We start from the raw sequence: 14,142 nt of genomic DNA, 5'->3' as shown, positions 1-14,142 counted from the left end.
AAATGACACAAAAAAGTTTAAACGTTCAACTAATACGTTCTGACCAAAACCACAAGTTTAAACGTTTTGACCAAAATGAACTAATACGTTCAAAAAATTAATCGATTGAAGCTTTAAATTGATGATCAATTGGATCAATTTTAAGGTTAATTGATCAATTAGGTTGATGTAAATTGATCAATTCTCATCGATTTTGATTATCATGTACATGTATCTGATGTTTTGTGTGAAACCCAGTGAAACAACAGACGATGGTTGTGAATGAAATTTGATTATGTTTCTGATATTGGTCTGCAATTTAGGAGTCGATGTATGATCGTGGTTGATGAGCGAATGATTTAATTAGGGACGGAATAGGATTTGAAGAAAATTACAATATTGCCACCGCGTGTTTTCATAAATCGACGTTTCAGACACTCGCGTACCTATTGTACGATAATGGATTATTGTATTGGATTCTTTATCTATATATATAGGATTGATTTCTTTTGAGAACCACTTTGAGTTTTAAGAACTCGAAAGAACTCAACGTAACAATTTTCTTTTTCGAATTTTTTTTACACATGTGTAATACGTAAGTGTAAGTGGTACAAAAAATTACGGTATTTTTTTACATACCGAATCAACTTTTTACACATGTGTAACTAACGTTAAAACTTGTGTAATTATCAAAAATACTTATTCTCTCTCCTGCTTCATTTTTTAATCAAATTTAATCTCAGCCACATATTTCATACCATTTAATTAAATGTGTGGTTCGAAATTGAGTTCTTAAAGTTCTTAAAACTCAACATGGTTCTCAAAATAACCCTCCCCTATATATATATATATACATATATATATATATATATATATATATATATATATATATATCTTCAGGGGAGAAATAATTTTATTGCGAGAAGTTCTAACCGATCATATATTTTCTTTATATTTTCAATTTATTTTATATAAAGGGTATCTTAGTAAATTATACAGTTTTGTTTAGGCTATGCGCAGTGGAGGGGCTACAAATTGGGGCGTTTTGCGCCGTGTGGCACCTAGTCGGCAAGGGGTGAGAATTTGTTTTAGGGGTGTAATGGTGTAGGGGCTACAACTAGTAATATAATATATATATATAATATATATATTGGGGATGATTCAGAAGAGAAGTCATTTTAATGCGAGAAGTGAATTCTAACCCTTTATTAAAATTGATCAATGGCCTACATTAGTTATAGCATTTTTGTAATTAGTGGTAACTGATTTTAATGACATTAAATAATAAAGGCCAGTCTTGTAATTTGCTTCTTGTGATAATTATGGAAACCTATTTTTTGTCAAAGAAAATAACTTTGATCATGCTTTCGTCTTCGCAGTTGCCAAAATAAATCTATATTAAATTATTATTAGTTTATTGGGTGTAACATACCATATATATACAATAAATGAAAGTAGATAATTTATATTGTATTAGTTCTACTTTTACACTATATCGTTCGGGAAAGGGAAAAAATCCAATTTTTTTTAAAAGTCCTACACTTGCATGAAAACAAACATGTGGGCTATTATTGTATGGTAGAATGATAGTGTAGGACGTGTATGTAATTTTGTGAACCATATCTGTTGTGCAGCACGTGAATGGTAAAAAATATAGAATATGTAGTTGGGTGTAGGTAAACGGGGTAGTGTAGGATGTGGACTATTATTGTATGGTAGTGTGGGATATGTATGTAATTTTGTGTAACATATTTGTAGTGTAGGATGTGTATGTTAAAAAATGTAAGAATGTGAAGATGAGTGTAGGGAAATGTATAAGTGTAGGAATCTAATACGTTTGTGTAGTGTTCCTGTTTCTCTATAAAAGTTGAGGTAAGTGTAGGAAAAAATGATAACTTTGTGTAGCATTTCTACTTCACCATAAACGTGGAGGTGAGTGCAGGAAATTTCTCATGTTTGTGTAGCATAAGTAACCGTTTTTAAATTAAAAAAATCAATAAATAGTCAACAATATATATATGGCGCACAATATATAATCGAATTAGACGAATTTTGAACCAATTCAATATCTTTGTTTTGAATTAATATATGATTACAGGATGGAAATCAAATATATATGATTTTAAAATATTAATTAACTATAAAAGAAAAAAAGATAGCTGAGAAATTATATTCCGAATCATACAGTGTTAATATTCTTTTATTTTAAAATTAACAAAGAAATAAATTAACAATTAAGTGAAATTGAAACTTCCAAATAAACATTAATAGTTACCAAACTAAAAAAATTACAATCATTACCATTGTATCCCTTCTTTATATTAAATGAAAAAAAGAAAAGAAAAATTCTGATTGGCTGGATTAATTTCTCATATTTCTCGCAATAATTTGACTTCTCTCTTAAACTTAAACATATATATATATATGTATATATAACACACACATCCATACATGCTGGCCCCACCATCCCCTTCTTCCAGGCGACAAGAAGACCTCGCCCCCGCCCCTTATCGCCCAAAAATCGCCCCGAGGGGCGGTGTTCTAGCCCCTTCGCATCCAAAAATCATCCAAACTCACGCCCACTAATATGGTCTTATAGGGAGTTACAATTAATTATTTGTAAATATATTTGTTTTGTATTTCCGTGAATTTCTTGACTTACAGTTTCATCAACATACATGTTTTTTTTCCCAAATATCCATAAGCTTGCTTTTGTTTTTCTTTTCCGTTTAATAAACTTAATTACAATAAAAGGCCAAATTCAATTTTAATAATTTTAATATTCAATGATAATAAATGTAACACCCCGACTTAAGTGGAAACGCCCGAGTGTGACGTACAGATTGTTCAAAACACATGTGACACTATTAAGTGACAATATTATCATTAATTCATTCAAAAGTCAAGTACACAAGTTTGTATCAAGAAATACAAGAACAATTTAACAACTTGTTCATTTATTAAAATACTCTAAGTTCTAGTGTCTTAGCCATTTCATCCTCTAATAAGTGTACCTGTACAATACCTATAAAATAAAATCAACTAATTGAATAGTTGGTGAGTCCACACAATTTTTGATATTATTACGTAAAAATCATACAATTTCATGAAACTTATGGTAGTAATAGCACAAGAAATGTCTTTTCTAATTGGTAACAACCAATGTACTCGGATCGGGGGTCCCTTTGCACTTATAACATCGAGGTCCTGAGTGCCGGGGGGGGGGGGGGGGGCGTATGATCATACTTAATGAGGAAACCATGAGCACATAATCTTTGTGCAAGTAAGCAAATAAACACACAAGTCCATGATAACGAATTGTAGTTTGAATATACGAAGTGAAGTAAAAAAATAAGTATTTGATAGGATATGTATGCTACCCCCAAAACTAAAAGCGTAAAAAGGGGTGTGAGAAACTCACCTTTGAAATTGAGAATAACTCGGAATAATAAGCGAAGATGCATTAAAGGAACCGAAGCGGACGAACCTCACGAACTTAAAATGGATATAAATCTTAAGGACGAACGAGCAGTACTTCGACTATACGTAGGGTGTCGGGGTATGGAACGTCGAACTCTAAAGTAGTATCGGGACTTCAAATCAGTGGCACGAACTTCGAGAAAGTGAAAGTGGTTTGGTGTTTTGGATGCCACAATTGAAGAGCCTATGTTCACTATTTATAGCCATCCTCCGTCGTACCGTCACTCGCCACCATGCGACATGTGTCATTCTTGATGATGAGTCGTGCCATAAGGTGTTGACATGTGGCATTCGTATTGATTAGTCACTAGCCACATATCATTTTATGAGGGTATGAGTTGTTATGTGTTGACATGTGTCCTTTTGTATTGCCACCATGTGACATGTGTCTTCTCACAGTGATGAGTCATGGACACATGTCGCTTTCATATATCTTTATCTAAATGACTAATTAGTCCATCAACTTACTAAATTGACAAAAATGGTATGGATATTTTATTAATGATGAATGATAAATAAGAATACATAAAAAAAGAAAAAATGGGTCGGTATATCGAATACAAATACATATACAAATACGAATAAGATTAACGAATGCCACAACATTCCCTACTTTTGAGAATTTCATCCCGAAATTAAGTAGAAGAATCCGTGTAAAAAAGATGAGGATACTTAGTTCGCATTTGGTCTTTGATAATGCTTCTCTGAGCTTCAATCCATTGAACAATTCATTTCAACTGATTGCTGGATCTAGTTATGTGATATATGTATGTGGATAATAGGTTAATTAGGTTAATGAAGTGTTGAGCGGATAATCGGATAGAGTAATGGCAAGGAGAAAATACTATTAAAACACTTAAATCATATGCAGGCTAAACAGCCTATATATAGAAAACGAATGTCATTCGTTACACATTCTGTAACGAATGGCCTTCATTCGTCTTCATTACATATGTAAGTAACAAAATGGTATAGTAAATGACTCATTCGCTATATCCCATTCGTCAACATTCCATGACGAATGGATACATAACACATAACGATTAATGTCCATTCGTTAAACATCCTTAACGAATGGACAATGCTAAATACTATTGGTCTCATTTGTTAAACATCCTTAACGAATGAGCCATAACATTAACGAATGGTACTTATAAATTACTAAAATGCCCTTACATTAAAATAATAATAAATTACAAACGATTACAATGACTCGAGATGACCAAAACCGTGCACTAACAAACACCCCCTCGTCTCGTGCTCTTTGTCTGTTACTTTATTTAAATCTCTTAGTCATCCAGTCACGACAACTATGAATTTCAAATGCCTTACATACACGAACAACACGATGAAGTTGCATAGCTCGATCATAATCTTCATGTCTTGCAAACAAAATCTTGTTCTCGAACAGAACGTCGTTGTCAGTCTCTAATAAATTAACGAGCCACATTGGGTCTATGACTCGTATAAAGTTAGTCTTCAGCCCTTTGCCCAACACGATGACCGCCTCGCCTGTTTTGTTGTCGTAGTACCATCGATTAAACGACATATGAAGATCTTGCGGAAAGGTCTTCACCGGTACTCGCTTTATAGTCCTAGGCGGCTTTACTTTAAGAACAAGCTTCCTCCAACTAGTTTGAGGATCAATCTCATCAATATATTTCCTGGTTGGCACATGCGATTTAAAAAACGTGATTGACTTCAAAAAGCAGATGCTGGTGAAACCATCCTGCTAATTGATTTCCACCACGGTTGATGAAAGGCAATTGGTGAGCCTCCGCATGTCCCACCTCGGTAGTGAGAGAACGTCAGTAATATATTGAAAATACTGGACATTGTTCTCCCACTTAATAATACAAATCCTTAACTTCGAATCGTATAACCAAGAAACGATGTCACCTTTTACGGTTTGCACGACTTTGAAAGCAGTCTTCTGATTTTCTTTGGCACGTGCACTGACATCCAACTTGTGTTCTTGATCAACATATCGATAGTCTTCAATGATCTTCGAAGTCAAGGATTTATTATGATTTCCAAACTGTCCTTTAGCATCAGGATCCAACGAGCCTGACCTCTTTGCTGATACTTTCTCTTTCTTCTTCGTTGTCTTCTCAAGATGATCTTCGGCAGCTTTAACATGTTCTTCTGTGAATGATGGAACACCCTGATCAACATTTGATCCTGTATACAGATCGGGGTACTCCTTTGGCGTCACATCTTCCATTTCGATCTCCTCGTCCTCATAAATAAACTATGTATTCCCGTGTGGGATACTCGTGTCAAGCAAGACTTCTTCATCATTAATAACCTCCACATCTTCCTCAGCTTCCAATGCATCCAGCTCTTCATCGTTCAGACCCAGTAATAATATATCTGGTCACGAGACAGGGCATGATCAACAAATTCACCCTCCTCGATCTCGTCAGCATTGGCCGTACTCATCACCACACCAACCTCATAATCCATAAATAACACGGTGTTGGCTTTTATCGACTCGATAGGCTTGGAATTAGTCGTATCTTGATAAGCAACTATCTGTCGATCATTTCTATCACCACCACCACTGCTAGTACCTGCAGTTGATGAGACGTGAGCTTGTTTCGGTTCACTTCCACCTGCACCCGTAGCATCAGGATCCTTATCTTCATCATCGTTCTTCAAATTCTTTAAAGCGTCATCATTGCAAGTTAGTTGAAGAATAAGGTCCCATTGCTCCTTCATCTTCACCCCTTGAGTTGCAACAATCTCAAACAGCTCCTTTGTCTCCTTCTAACAGTACGAGACATAACCCATCAGACGACGTTGATTCGTCATCATTTGTTCTTGTAATTGACGATCAGCCGCCATTTGATTCTCATATATATGAATCAAACTAAGAAGTATATCCATCTGCTGTGTAGGTGACAAAGTATGAAATGAAGCTGGTACAGGCTGCACTGGACCTTGTGGACGACTAATTCTCAAAAATGATACAGACGAAGGTTGTGTCGGCATCATTGTAGGAGTTGGAGAAATCACCATTGATGTTGCAGTAGGTGTTGGCATAGGAGATAAAAATAGATTGAGGAATTGAGCCAAGGCTTGGATCGGATGAAACGGTCCTTGTATGAGTAAGTGCCGGGGTGCTAACAGTAAGCGAAACCACAGGCCGTTGTTACACTGACGACCTAGGCACCTGTGAACCTATCTCCACTCCCGAACCATGCCTAATACAACGTTTGGGCGGTTGATTTTGCAATTTTTCCTTGCCCTTACGTTTTCGTTGAGCAACATATGAGTTGGCTGCCTCAACGTCAACACGCCGTTCGTCACCTCCGTTTCCACCGTCTCCACCCTCATCATTACCAACATCATCACCATTGTTCCCACCTGGTCCCTCTTCACGTTTAGAATCCGAATCATCTTGGATCCAACGATCATTAGAAGGACATATATAATCTGGATTACCAAAGTGTCCAATTAAATGCTTGGTTCTCGGACGATCTTTTGGAGCTTGGCTACGATATATCTTCATAATTTTCATCGTATCAGCCATCATGTGTTCTAATCGCAACACATCATCTTGTAGCGACTGATCAATCACTAGATCAGGATCCAAGTCCTGAATAAATAGCTGCAAGAATCGTGGATACGTGAGAAACTTGTTCCGACGATTCTTGACCAAACAGTTCTCCTTTAGATGGTAGAAATTAAGCTCGGAGAAATTGAAGGGTTTGTTAAATATTAAGGCAACAAAAGCATATTGGAGCATGATCCAACATTCGTCAAAGCCACTCTTGCGTCCCCCAAGGCAATGAATCAAGACGTGTAGTAAGTACTTGAATGGAGCACACAAGTATGCCTTGCTATATTGGGAATGATCAAGGTCTCTAGTATAGAATAATCGCTGAAAATAATCCACGAATCAACGTCTTATCGAATTCACATGGAAAATCCATGTTATCAGCAAATCTTAGCACTCGACGTATCACACAGGGAGTGATCGTGATCATCGTCTTGTTGATCTCGGAGACGATGTGATTCTCGGACTCCACAAATTTAGTTGTATCCCAAAATGGACGGATTTCGCTAAAGTGTATCGGAACATCAGCAGTGATAGCGTAGTGAATCCTGGATCGGCGTAGAAATGTAATAATATCGCCAAAAATATTCTGATCCGCAAATTTTTTTTGTACAAAAGCGCAAATATTATGCTTCTTGTCATATAGTAACACATGACTAGCTTGCACTTTTTGTTGCTATACAGGAGGCTATTCAGGTTGAGGATCAACTACAGGAACATCTGACATCCTCTCGTCAGCCATTTCTGTAGTTACAAGAACCCATGCATTAGTAACATAAGAATAACTTATATTTAAAAACATATTGAAGTCTATTTATAAATACAAGTATCATTCGTTATGACAAACAATGCCATTCGTTATAACGAATGTCATGATTCGTTGATATCTCAATAACAAATGAGTGAATGACAAATGTCTATGAACGAATGAGTCCATTCGTCACTGGTGTGAAACGAATGAAGGTTCATTCGTTACATAATAACATGGATGAAGCTTATTCGTTATGAGTGTTGGACTAATGAGATCATTCGTTTCTGTCAGACACGAATGGCCAAGTTAGTCGTTATTCATGACGAATAGACACCAATAGTTATCAACTTTGACCTCATTTCGTCAAAGTCAAAATTAAATAGAAACCCATATGGTCAAACATGCAAACAAATCTCAATTAACTCATGTATGACGATGAAACAGTGAAATTACTACATCATTGAACTCGTATGCGCATCGGTAACCACCCTTAATCAACCATTAATAGTAATACACAGGTTTAAATTGATTTTAGTTCCATATATATACCTGGTTACTCAAACTGTCAATTAAACAATCAAACGTGGATGAAATTCGACGAAAAACATCACGTTTGAATCGGTTTTACCTTATGAATATCAGATAATCAACGAAAATGTATTTGCTTGAGGTTAAAATTTCTGGAAAATTTTGGCAAGGGTTCGCTTTGTTTTTGTTGTAATCGAGATGAACGAATGTACCTATTCGTTCCCCCTGTTCATTATAAAGGACATGATATATGAAAACCAAGACAAACGAATGGACCCATTCATTAATTCAAAATTAATGAATGGTTCACATTTGTTTGTTCATTCGTTAACCCCGTTAATGAATAACCAATAGATAACATTTCATAACGAATCAGTCAAGATTCGTTCTTTATTCATTATCATACGTTATCAGTGTGAGCGAAAGCGAATAAGATAACGAATAAGTATATTCGTTATACTGTTTAAGGACCGAATGATCATCAATCATTATCAACCATGCTAACGACTGGGTTTTATTCATTTGAATGCTCATAACGAATAGAAACAAACTTAAGAAATATTTATTTTGCATTTTCATGAAATAAATAATGCATCGAAACCCTTGTCCCGATGATCTTTACCTTAAAACTCTTACCCCTCGGAGTAAGAAGCAATACCTTAACGTGCATTTCGTTCAAAAACACATAAGTTAAAACACATTAACTTAAAAAAGGATTAAATCAATTAAATAATAGAATTAAATAAAATGATTAAACAAATAAAACGTGGGAAAATCTTTTTGATATTTTCCTTTTCAAAATTGTACCCTTAGCTTGAAAATCGAAAATAAAGTAGAAAATAAACTAAAATCACAATTTTTTTTACGTTAAATACGGTTCATAACCTTAAAGGATGAAATACATTATGGTGAACACAATAAGTTATGGAGAGAATCCGACATGGTAATGTTATGGATAAATTAAGGCTCGGATCTTTACTTAATTATGAACAAAAGCTGCCTATATATAGGCCATCAGCTTCCATTCGTTAAGTTTGTTTAAACCTCAGATATGATAATAATCGATTCAGATCTAAGATACGTTAATACTATTAAACGGATCTAGTTCATTAATTACTCTTAAAGTATATTGATTATATATGATATATTAGTTGTAATAGGTGTATTATATATAGATTAACCGAAGTTTGGATCGAGAAAGAATTGGACAGAGTGATGTTACGTTAATTCTAAAAACTTAAATTAACAGAGGTATGAACCTCTATATATAGAAGATGGATCTAATTCGTTACACAAGCCGTAACGAATCAGCATCCACTTCATTACATTACAGAAACAAAAGAAAACATAACGAATCCCTTGATTCGTCATGCCCCATTCGTCAACATTCCATGACGAATGGGAACATACATAACGAACCAAGATCCCATTCTTTAAACATCCTTAACGAATGGGAGAAACATTAACTTAATAGACTAGTTTGTTAAACATCCTTAACGAACTTGTATTACATTAACGAACTAGACTTAAATATAAATATCTTTTCCATTATAATAAACAATAAAGATAAAACGATAAATACAAAGACTCGAGACGCAAAACCGTGCACTAATAGAAAACCCCTCATCTTGAGCCCTTGTCTTTAACTTATTTGAAGCGCTTCGTCTGCCAGTCCCAACAGCTGTGAATTTCATGCTCGTGACATACACGAACAACACATTGAAACTGCATTGCTCCATCATAATCTTCACGGCACTCGATCAATATTTTATTCCTGAATAGCACGCCATTTTCAGTCTCAGTCAAAGTCACGAGCCACATTGGATCGATAACTTTAATAAGCTCGGTCTTTAAACCCTTTCCAAGAACAATAACGGCCTCGCCATAACGATTATCATAATACTAGCGATTGAAAGATAGATACGTATGCTGATTAAGCGTCTTGACTGGTACACGCTTCATCGTCTTTGGCGGTTTAACTTTAAGCACGAGCTTCCTCCAACCCGTTCTTGGATCTATCTCGTCAAGACATTTACGGATTGGAATTTGCGGCTTAAAGAATTTAAACCCGTGATTGACCTCGAAGAGCAAATGCTGATGAAACCATTTTGCTCGACGATTTCCACCACAGTTTATGAAAGGTCGACACGCGAGGGTTCGTAGATCCCAACTTGGTAATGAGAGAACGTCAGTGATGTTTTCATAATATTGGACACTGTTCTCCCATTTGACGATAAAAACCTTTAAGTCAGAATCATACAACCACGAAATAATATCACTTTGCACTTTAGAAACGGCTTTAAATGAAGTCATTTGATTAGCTTTAGCACGTGCAGCGGCCTCCACTTTCAGCTCTTTATCTACGTATCTATACGCATCAATAATATTATGTGCTCTCTTGTCTCTACATGCAAACCATCTTTGAATATCAGCAACGGATGGATCAGGCTTTGAATCAAATCTTGTGTCAACGCTCTTGCCCTTTGATACTTTCTCCAAATGATCTTCGGCTGCTTTGACGTTTTCTTTAGTAAATACAGGAGCACCCTGATCAACGTTTGATTGTTGAAATAGATCAGGGTATTCCTTAGCCGTTACGTCCTCAATCTTGACCTTCTCATCTTCAAAAATAAATGACGTGTTCATCTGAATCGTTGGATCATTCAAAATTTTCTCGTCATTCTCAACCTCCACATCATTCTCAGTCTCTAACACGTTCAGCTCATCTTCATTCAAACCCAGCAGTATAGAGATCTGCTCTCGTGTTAGGGACCGTTCCACAAAATGTCCCACTTCTATCTCATCAGCATTTACAATGCTTCTGACCACCCCCGTATCATCAATAAATATAACAGTATTAGCCTTTATTGACTCAATTGGCTTAGCATTCGTCGAGTATTGATAAACGACCAACTGTTTGTCAGCATTAATCAGCAACCCCTCTCGTACCTGCACCGGAGGATGAGCCGTGAGTTTGTTTCGTCTCACTTCCCCCTGCACCCGACTCATATGGATCTTCATCATCATTCCTGAGCTTCTTTAATTCATCTTCTTTACATGTATGCTGCAGATCATGTCCTCTTGTTCTTTTAACTTCACCCCCTTAGACGTAACAATCTCATGAAGGGCTTTGGTCTCCTTTTGATGGAACTAAACATAGCTCATCAGCTTTCGTTGATTTTCCAGCATACAATCTTGAGCCAGACGGTCAGCAGCCATCTGATTTTCATACAAATGAACCCGACTCAAAAGCATGTTCATTTGAGTCTCATGTGGAATAGCATGAAATGAGGGAGGCACCGACTGTACATGACCTTGAGGTCGATTAAGCCTTATAAACGAAATATCCATAGGTGGTGGAGGCATCATCGTCGGTGTTGGTGGAACCACCGATGTAGCAGTAGTAGGCCTTGTCAATGTAGATAAAACGGATTGTGGAATCATGCCAAGCCTAGGATCCGATGTGAGTGTGGTCGTGAATGTGAGTTCCGGGGTGCTAGTAGTAAGCGGCACCACCGGTCTTTGAATAACAGACGACCTTGGAGGCTGAACTCCAAATGAGATGCCAGCTCTTGCAGTCACACGTCGTTTAGATGGCTCACCGCTAGCCACCTCCTTTCCTTTTCTTTTACGTTGAGTAGCTTGAGCAGCAGCTGCCTCAACCTCAGCTTGTCGTTGACATGCATCACCACCATCACCATCATTACCATCATCATCATCATTACCATCATTCCTACCTGGACCCTCTTCACGCCCAGAATCTGAATCATTATGGATCCAACGATCATTAGCAGGACATACATAATCTGGATCAACCAGATGACCAATCAATCCATTTTTTTCTTGGATGTGGATCCTGCCTGTAAATCTTCATTCTTCTGACAGTATCGGCTGTCATATGTTCCAGTGGCAACACATCATTCAGAATGGTCTGATCAATCACTAAGTCTGGAATCAAATCTTGGACAATAAGATGAACAAACCGAGGATACATCAATAATTTCTTGCGTCGGTTCACCACAAGACAATTCTCCTTGAGATGATTGAAGATCATCTTAGAAAAGTTGAACGACTTGTTTAAAATCAATGCCACAAACGCTGATTGCAACATGATGCGACACTCATCAAAGCTGCCCTTCCGTCCACCAAGGCAATGTATTAACACATGCAATAGATACTTGTATGTTGGACACAAGTAGGCCTTGTTATACATGAACTTATCCAGCTCCCCAGCATAAAACACACGATTAAATAAACCCTGAACCAAAACCTGATCAAACTCACACAGATTATCCATAGTATCTTCAAACTTCAACACTCTTCTAATTACTTCATGAGTGATAATAATTGACTTCCCATTGATGTATGCTACAATGTGATTCTCGGCTTCAACGTAGCGTGCTGAGTTCAAGAATTGACGAATGATACTGAAATGAACATTCAGTCTTGCCGTCATGGCATAATGAATGACCGAACTTCTGAGAAAAGTCAATAAATCACCAAAGATATCCTCATCAGCGAAGTTCGTACCGACAAAAGCACAAATGTTATGCTTTTTGTCATACGGAAGCAATGGCAGATTCTGTTCTTGTTTTTTTTGTTGTTGTGGCTCAGCAGCCGGAGGATCCTGAACATTTTTGTCAGCCATAACTATAATACACATGAAAAACCCGAGATTTAGTAAAACATAATATTAAATTTAATTAAAAGATTAATATTATAATAATTTATAAACTTTTAATTTTATAATAATTCAAAAATGTCATTCGTTAGATAATCTGATTCGTTATAATGAATTGGTGGTTCGTTATAACGAATTGACTAATTCGTTATCAAGTAAATAATACAAATTAGATTTAGCAAATCAGTGATGAAGATATAACGAATTAGATAGTGATTCGTTATCATTTTTGATAAAAGATCTGATTCGTTAGATCATAATAACGAATTGAACACGAAGTAGTTTCAATTCGTTAAATTATAACGAATGGCCACGAATTGGGCTTAATGTTTGACTAACAAAAGTCTAAGTCAAAATTAGCAAGAACCCCAACAGTCAAAGATCATAATAGCGAATTGAACACGAAGTAGTTTCTATTCGTTAAATTATAATGAATGGCCACGAATTGGGCTTAATGTTTGACTAACAAAAGTCTAAGTCAAAATTATCAAGAACCCCAACAGTCAAAGGTCTAATCTGATTCAATTATCACATAATCGACGATGTAAATCCAATCAAATGACCCTAAGGATCTCGGAAATACAGCTAAACAAGATTAAGGTAATCCATTGTGATTGATTCATGGATTGAAGCATATAAATTATCAATTATATGTATAAGGTATAACCCGATGAAATAATCAATTTATTAACCTAGTAAACGATTGTATAATTTGACGAAAACCGTCACGTTTTGATCCACATTACCTTGTGAATCTAAAATACGGATCAAAATAGGTTATAGTGATGTTCGGATTTTCTGGAAAATTTTGCCAGAGTTTCTTTGCTTAAGTGAGAAGAAAGTGAATAGTTGAATGAAACGAATGGGTTTCACGAATCCCTATAAGTAACAACTTGGCACACTCTGCAAGGTAAGGAATCATCTGATTCATTTAAATTTGAAAAAAACGAATCAGTTGATTCGTTATCATAATTATTACACGTGGCAAACGAATTAAATTTAAATCATTAAAAATTAACACGCATTAATAACGAATTAGCGGTAATTCTTGCTTGGTTCGTTAAGTTAAGTATAACGAACTAAAGTCATTCGTTAAAGAGTGACGGAAGCGAATTATCTAACGAACTGGAATGCAATTCGTTATAAATGACTCTAATTCGT

This window comes from Bidens hawaiensis, unplaced genomic scaffold (genome assembly GCF_021521415.1).
Source record: "Bidens hawaiensis isolate Kalapana, Puna unplaced genomic scaffold, B.hawaiensis_p1.1 tig00419389_1, whole genome shotgun sequence".
In the NCBI taxonomy this organism is placed as follows: domain Eukaryota; kingdom Viridiplantae; phylum Streptophyta; class Magnoliopsida; order Asterales; family Asteraceae; genus Bidens; species Bidens hawaiensis.
Note: the sequence above shows the minus strand (reverse complement) of the source record.